Source organism: Limulus polyphemus, unplaced genomic scaffold (assembly GCF_000517525.1).
Source record: "Limulus polyphemus unplaced genomic scaffold, Limulus_polyphemus-2.1.2 Scaffold1565, whole genome shotgun sequence".
Classification (NCBI taxonomy): domain Eukaryota; kingdom Metazoa; phylum Arthropoda; class Merostomata; order Xiphosura; family Limulidae; genus Limulus; species Limulus polyphemus.
Genome location: NW_013667175.1, coordinates 71215 through 79961, shown reverse-complemented (window position 1 = coordinate 79961; position 8747 = coordinate 71215). Strand labels below are relative to the sequence as shown.

The 8747-nt window shown below is 34.4% G+C and overlaps 1 long non-coding RNA gene across 2 annotated transcripts in view; it reads left to right on the top strand.

Moving 5' to 3' along the window:
• The window catches only part of LOC111086933, a 20819-nt gene that overhangs the window by 4031 nt on the left and 8041 nt on the right, over nt 1-8747 (top strand). The window contains exons 2-3 of one of the 2 annotated variants that reach the window (XR_002611648.1): nt 2505-2748; nt 5085-5302. This is a non-coding gene — a long non-coding RNA (uncharacterized LOC111086933). Of the gene's footprint in view, nt 1-910; nt 1261-2504; nt 2749-5084; nt 5303-8747 lie in introns of those variants that run through there. The other variant, XR_002611647.1, reaches the window with a different exon arrangement.

Sequence of the window (8747 nt, the reverse complement as noted above, 5' to 3'; positions counted from 1 at the left end):
GTCATTTCAGTTGAAGGTGTTTAAAAGTATGATTAATGTTGCCTTTGATATCTATCCATGTCATTTCAGTTAAAGGTGTTTAAAAGTATGATTAATGTTGCCTTGATATCTATCCATGTGTATGAATACATTTTTATAGGTTCTTTTGATTTTTTTAGTTTCAGTTTTGTTTTGCTTGAAGATGCATTTATGCTCTTAACTTGTACATAACTCGCATCTGAACTAAGTTTACTGAACTGTTTCTCAGCCTTTTGATAAGCAATGTCTTTTATGTGAAGACTTCAATTGTCACTAGCCTTGCTTAGATCTTAAAAGAATATTCAAATGTCTAGGTGACAATCTTCATTTTTCTAAACACGTGTGAACATGTAACATGATGGTGGTTTTTTGGCTTTAAAATTCTTTTTTTGCATGACTTATAACAAGGGCTTTGCGTGGTAAATTAGCATTTTTTGCATGGAGACCGTATTTCCAAACTATGAACATTTATTCTGGTTCATATTTCTAATAGTAACAAAGAAATTGTTTTATAATACCTAACAGCTGATTATGTAAGACTTATTGTTAAAGATATCGTATTTTTTACCATATCAAGCTAATACCTATGTATAGGTTTGAAAATTTTGTTACCAGCATCTCCATACCATTCCATGAATGACTATTATGAACAAACTTTGGTTGTTGTTTTTTTATATTAAAGGCTAATTGTTGTTTTTTTAAAACTAAAACATCATTATTGTTTCTTTTTGTTTAGGTTGAAGATAAAGAAGATGCCATTTTCTGCTTGTGACAGAGTTGTATATTTTCTGTTTGTGTTACATATACTTTGTGTTGTTATATTATGGTGTTATATTGTCAGAAGTTCAGAAAGAGCTGAGCAGTAAGATACAGATGCTTCTTTGTTTTCCAGTGGATTCTTGGTTGCAATCTGAGAAACTGACAACTTTCCACGGAACCAGAATGTGGAAAGAAACAAAGGAATCGGGCAGGCCCATGTGTCCAGTGTGTCACAAGTCATTTTTTGACACCAGCAATCTCAGACGACACATGGAGATCCACAACCCTTATCGGAAGTCGCACGTTTGTGTCGTTTGTAGGAAAACTTTTGCGTGGAAGACCCATTTAGCCACTCACACAAAGAACGAGCACCCCGATATTCAGTAGTGTGGATCTTATGAAGAGTTATTAATTAGGTTTTAAACCTGAAATTTTGTAGCTATATATATACGTTTCAATAAAAACTTAACTTTTCTGACCACAGATGTTTTTGTTGTTTCCATGCAGAAAGTGTTTTGCTTGTACTCTTATACAATTGGAATAGTTAATAAAGTACTAAATATTAAATGTGAAGCCCAGTCTGTCATTTGATTTACCAGTTTCCACTGATTTATACCGGAGAATTCTACCCATTGTCAGTAACCTTTGACAAGCACAAATTGAAAGAATAAAATTAGGCTTCATATAGTGATGGGGGTGTAATGTATGGTGTTTTGAGATGTCTTTTTTTTTACTGGTACATTGGTTCTATTCTTGTATAGTTTATAAAATATAATGAATTAGAAAATTCATACATGTTTCAAGTGGTTTATATAGAGAGAAAAAGGGTGTAATTATCATCATTGATTTGTAGAAACTTCTAGGATGTTACAAGAAACTAGACAGAAGTTTGGGTTATCAAAAAATATGAGTGTAAACTTGTTTTTGCTGTTAAAATATTACCCAGCTTTTACTTTTGCATGTGAAAGCAACAAATAAGAGAAAAATGTATTTAGTTATTAGCTCCAAAAGCCAGTGAAATTCTGTCTGGGTCGTTTTCAAAAACAAAACTTGGCAAAATTATCAAACGTTAATGGTTCGGTAGATGTCTGTATGAATCAGTTAGTAAGGGGAAATAAAATGGCCTTTTGATTTGATATCTGTGTATATATATATTTCCTTAATAACCAACAGTAAAAGTTATTTTGTAAGCATCATTACTCGGATACATTTTTTATTTATTATGATGAACAAGAAAAAATAAAAGAATCATATTAAATCTCTATTGTGTTTCATTAAAACAACGAGAAAACAGGAAATTAGATTTAATTGTAATCCTAGTGATTACGTTGGTTTTATGTAAATGATTTCCGGTGAATAAAGAAGCACGTGTGGAAAGCATGGCCAGAATTGAAGAGAACGAGGTTTGTCCTAGTGGTTAGCATGCTCGGTCTGTGAATCCGAAAATTCGTGGTTTTTCGTTCCGTTTTTGCAAAAACTTGCGACAGTTTCATCCCAATAGTCGTCTTTCCTCTAGTTGGTCAGTTGAAAGTTAGCACAAATAACCCTTGTATAACTGTACATCCGCAAAAATGATAACGAACAACATGGTAGATCTTGTTTGATGAAATAATTTGTTTCTTACTCCGTCTACGAAGATCCTGCTACTTTAAACTTACAATAATAATTTTACAATAGTTTTGTGTGTGTGTGTGTGTTTTAGTTTCAAGTTTGATTTTTTTTTTCAGGACATTTGAAGGCTGAAGTTTCGTCTCGTACGCAACGAAAAGACAATCTTTTTCGATGTTCTCTCTGTTCCCGTAGTTTTAACCGTAAAGGTAATTTATCGAGACATATGGTGTTACATTCGCCCGCGAGCAGAAAATTCACGTGTCAGATTTGTGGAGTGGAATTTTTCTGGAGGCATCACCTTGTCAGACATTGGAGGTACAATCACCCTGAACAATCATCATTGATACCGGAGTCATCACGGTAACGGATGCTGCTGACAAGTGTTCGTTTTTAATCAACTTCTAAACACTTAATGTGCTTCCTGAAGTTGAATGTCGTACAGATTTTATTTTTATCTTACTGATATCGTGTGTTTGTGTTAAGCCTACTGTATTGCGTCAAACCAAAGTCAACGTATATCACCCGAGAAGACATTGATGTAATATTTCAATCGATAAATTTGCCACTTTTTTTTTTAATGAAATGTGGTAATCTCGTATGATGATAACGATTATTCTTAGAAACGTTTGTGCATATTTTAAAGTGAATTTTTGTGATTATCAGCAATTTCTTTTGTCTAGAAAATTTAAGAGAAGCTCAATGATCAAAACCACAAATACACCAATTATTGGGGTGATTTTTTTAGTACGTCTCGCAAACAGTTGTAACTTGCAAGTGCTAAGACTTTTTCAAAATCAAATTTTTAGTCTGTTTGAAAAAAAAAAAGTAGATGTATTCAAGATTCCGATAATTTAATACTTATTAACTTATCAAAGGATAAATAAAATAGCATATTGTTTAGACATTTATAATGCCTGTCTTCGTTTTTTTTTAGATGCTTGGATAGCCCTAAAATTCCGTGAACCGGTTTTTTTAAACGGATTTTTCTAAACTTTATATTCGACAAATTGTTGTTGTGTTTATGACTTTGCTACTCACGTGATCTTTATTAGCATACGAATGACGTAATCACACACAAAAATAAAAATGCTGTTTAGGTCCCTTATGTATTTTTTTTGTGTGTAGAAAATGAGTAATCCCACTCAATGTTTATGGTCAGTTCTTTTCTCACTGTGTTTGCGATTTGAGAAAATATTAATGAATATGATGCAATATGTCGGACCCCACCGGTAATATTAGGGCTAATGTATATTGTGTGATGTTTTTTTAGTTGTAAAGATAAAAATATAACCTTACTGTTAACATAAAGCATAAGATAAGTGATATCAAGATTCGTTGTCGTGATTTTAACATGACTGTGAAGATAAAGGCGTTAATTTAACCGTATTAAAACTCGTCTCTCTGTCGGTGACCAGAAGAACTACATTCGATCAACATCATCATTTTCTTGTGATTTTTCAGCTCTTAGTATGCTCGTGGACCAAGCGTGGCTTGGTGTTTTACATGCCGGACTGTGAGTTAGAGGGTTCGTGGTTCGAGTCCCAATGCTGAAAATTATACTCTGTACTTTCGAGTCGTTTCTGAATTTTAAAAGAGATGGTTAAATCCCATCGTTCGATTAGAGTTGGCGGTGGTTGCTGTTGATCAACTACCTTATCTTTAGTCTTTCAGATCAAAATTAGGGTCAGCTTTGCTCGAATATTCGAAACAAACAATAAGATGGTGATACAGAACAGACACTTTCAATTATATCATTGTTTTACGTTTAGGCTTCCATAAATGCTAGGCCTAACATGGCCAGGTGGTTAGGGTCGCGGGTTCGAATCCCCGTCCCACCAAACATGCTCGCCCTTTCAGCAGTGGGGGCGTTATAATTTGACGGTCAATCCTAGTATTCGTTGGTAAAAGAGTTGGCGGTGAGTGATGATGACCGGCTGCCTTCCCTCTAGTCTTTCACTGCTGAATTAGGGACGTCTAGCGCAAAATTCCAAACAGAGATACGAGATATCAAATACTAGATGTAGAATTAACACTATGCGTGTTCATTATGATATCTGTGAAAAACAAGGCACTATTTCATCAATTATATTCTATACTGTTAATCGGATTTGTTATTTGGCTAAAAGGAATGATGATGCTAGAACTTGTTGCGAAAACATTGACTTGGAACATTTTTATACTTGTATCCTGTGCTTAGAATAGCTAATTTACATACAAGTTAAAAACTTGCAAGTATTTGTATTTATAGTGTATATTTGGTTTTTTAGTTCACTAAAATATAGTCTTTTTTTTCTCTCTTTCAAAGAGAGCGTTGAGAAAAATAGTTTACGATTCTGTTATTCTCGCGATTTCCACTTTTTAATAATGCTGTGAATAGAAAGAAAAGCACGTGTTTTAAAAACATGTGAACCTATATGTTATTACTTCAAGTTGTTTTGGTGGCTGATTTACTTATAAACGAAGTTATTACTTCAAGTTGTTTTGGTGGCTGATTTACTTGTAAACGAAGTTATTACTTCAAGTTGTCTTGGTGACTAATTTACTTGTAAACGAAGGTATTACTTCAACTTGTTTTGGTGGCTGATTTACTTGTAAACGAAGGTGGTTTGCGTGATTATTTATCGTATGTTTATTTTTTATGACCTAATTGTTACAGCCTTTTGTGTAAGCCTTACTAATAGTTGCTTTTCTTTTAGTTACGATGGGTGGAAGACGGAGAGGTAGACCACCACGCGCTGCACACTTATCTCGTGAGCCGGGCCTCGTCTGTCCTATCTGCAAGACCAGTTATACCAACAAGACCATCCTCAGGAATCATATGAACATGCATCGACCCCAGCGACAAGTCTACCACTGTGAAATCTGCAACAAGGGCTTCTATTGGCAGACAAATGTGTATGCTCACAAACGAATGGTACACCAGACCCCTCCACTCAGATACCACTCTCCCATTAGGTCCAATCGATCGCCACAAACGCCCTCCAACACATAACTTGATTATCGCAAATATACTACTGCGTTGTGTTGTATGAAATACTGTTAAATTATGATTTTATTATATTTCTATTAGACTTTCGTGTAACTCGTATACGGTCCAAAAATATCACTTTTTGTAAGCTTTAATTGTTAAGCCTATTTTTAAACATCTTATTTATTATATATTTCCTTGCTAAGCCTATTTTTAATTAAACATCGTATATATTTGTATATTTCCTTGCTAAGCCTATTTTTAATTAAACATCGTATATATTTGTATATTTCCTTGCTAAGCCTATTTTTAATTAAACGTCGTGTATATTTGTATATTTCTATGTTATGCATATTTTAATGAAACTTCTTATATTTCTTTTTGTGATGGAACAGTCCAAGGTCACCCATATCTTCTGTGACGATTATAGTTGTTTTTTTTTTGTAGTTAAGCACAAAGCTACACAATGGGATATCTGTGCTCTGCCCGCCACGGGTATCGAAACCCGGTTTCTAGCATTGTAAGTCCGCAGACATTCCGCTGTGCCACTGGGAGGCGACGATTATAGTATTTGTGTGTGTATGGTTAAAGTTTTGCTTAGTTTTGAGATTACACTTTAACAAACACAAGTAGGACTTAACGTATATGAAAAATCATAGTACTAGTAAATGTTTCACGCGTAATAATTTACGTATGATTTGTCTGTGCATCGGCAGTTTGTGCGTCTTTGAGGTTGTAATACCTAGAAGCTGTGCTATAAATGCTTTGCGAATAAAATATATATATATCGAGTATTTGTTTTGAGAATGCGTAAGCAAAAATCGGCGTTGATTCAACTGTTGTATGTGTAATGTTTTCTATAATCAGCCTTGAAGGTTGTACAAACTCTGAAGTTATGTCAGACGCCATTTTGTTCTCGTGTCAACGTGAATTCATATATTTATTCCACCATTTCAAGGACGATCAATTTTTTTTAAATAGATTCTTTTCTATGGAACTTAAATTTGGAACCATAATTATAGAGTTTTATAATAGGTTAAAACGAGGGAAAATACTCGCGTACTATTTACTTATTTATTGATATATTTCATGGACATTTAGGACGCAACAAACCTCTGATACCCATCTGTAACTTCTTCGGTTTATTAGGCACAAAACGACTTTTTATTATTATTCTGGTAGGGTATTTATACGGGTTTGTGGAAGGAAATCACTTACGTTAGTGTTTTCAATTTTTTTAAATATATTTACGCACTAAAAACCCGCACGGTTTACTGCACAGAAAATCAAAAGAGAAAATTAAGCTGCATAATAGCAGATGCTGAATCAACCAAATTTAAAAAAAGAATCGTGTTTATATTAATCCCCCCCCCCTGCCAGGTGGTTAGGGCGCTCGACTCGCAATCTGAGGGTCGCGGGTTCGAATCCCCGTCACACCAAACATGCTTGCCCTTTCAGCCGTGGGGGCGTTATAATGGGACGGTCAATCCCACTATTCGTTGGTAAAAGAGTAGCCCAAGAGTTGGCGGTGGGTGGTGATGACTAGCTGCCTTCCCTCTAGTCTTACACTGCTAAATTACGGACGGCTAGCGCAGATAGCCCTCGTGTAGCTTTGCGCAAAATTCAAACAAACATCTATTAATCCCCCCCCCCCCATCTCTAGTGTCTCAGCGGCAAGTCAGAAAGCTTATAAACGCTAGAAACCGGATTTGGATACCCGTAGTGAGCATAGCACAGATAGCCCATTATTCAGCTTTTGTGCTTAACATCAATCAGTATAAATACTGATAGTCTGAATACTGCGTGTTAAAATTCTCGACTGAGCTTGTGTCTGTTGTTGTTTTTTATTCTAGAGTTATGATTATGACGTGAAAAGTTTTGGCAGTTTGAACGTAACTCTACGTATATTCAGATAAAATTAACACCAATTATTTAAGAACTGGAGTTTCTATGACTTTGAAATACCGATCGTATCTTGTGGAACCACGTATGCGTGATAAGGCCGCCCTCTATAGTGATATGATTTAGTACTTTGACCAGTATATTATGGAATTGTTTTTGTTTTTATTATGGTACACCAGGATTGACGCAATCCTAAGTCTTCTCTAACTGTACATTTGAATAGTGTGTGATGAACTTGTATGGTTTTCCTCGTTTATGACTTTGTTCATTGGATCCTAATTTGGCAAGGAAAATGATACTTGAAAAAAACATTTTTTTTTTATTGTCGCAGTGTTGGAATGCTGGTTTATATAACTTCAGTAAGTCCCCACTGTATTGTAATTTTAATCTTAGTTATCTGTTTACCCAAAATTAAGTGTACAAACTGACTGTGAACTTATTCCTGTCCTGTTGTGTTAGTCATGATATGATCTAAGAACCAAACCAGTTGTCACAATGACTGAAATATACTTGTTTGTATTCCTGTCCTGTTGTGCTAGTTATGGTATGATCTCAGAACCAAACCAGTTGTCACAATGACTGAAATATATACTTGTTTATATTCCTGCCCTGTTAGTCATGATATGATCTAAGAACCAAACCAGTTGTCACAATGACTGAAATATACTTGTTTGTATTCCTGTCCTGTTAGTCATGATATGATCTCAGAATCAATCCAGTTGTCACAATGACTGAAATATACTTGTTTGTATTCCTGTCCTGTTAGTCATGATATGATCTCAGAACCAATCCAGTTTTCTCGTAACAAAGATTAAAATATGCTAGTTGATATTCCTCTTCTATATTGTTAATTATAATTTCCTAGTCTAGTTTAGTAATTGTAATATTCGGGGACCCGAGAAACTGGAAGGATGGTTCTCCAGACATACTTCATAATGTCTGAAATGAAAAAAATATAGTCCTCAAAATTGTGGCCTCGGTATTCAAGTCTCATAAAGTCACGAAACAAATACTAAGGATGTCTAACAAATAACCAAAAAAAGGAAGTTTCCATATTTCTGTTTTTTTTTAACCTTATCATTACACTTAAACTAGTCATTTTTAACTTTAGGCAACAGGATGAAAATGGTTCCAGCTAAGTTCAGAATATAGCATATCGTAACGTAGATAATTAGAGGTTAAACTTGTCGACACAGCGTTGAAATATCTGACGTGTAATAACGGCTGAAGTCCGTTTATAGTATTGAGAAAATAGTGTCGTAATATGAATGTGAATAGCTTAAATATATCTAGTGTGTATTGCAACCAATGTAATAAGTTATATTAATCTATTGTGTATTGAAAAGATTGTGTATTCTGACGTAAGTTATGATTAATTTACATATAGTGTGGTGACCAAGATTGTGTATTGTAACGTAAGTTATGATTAATTTACATATAGTGTATTGAAAAGATTGTGTATTCTGACGTAAGTTATGATTAATTTACA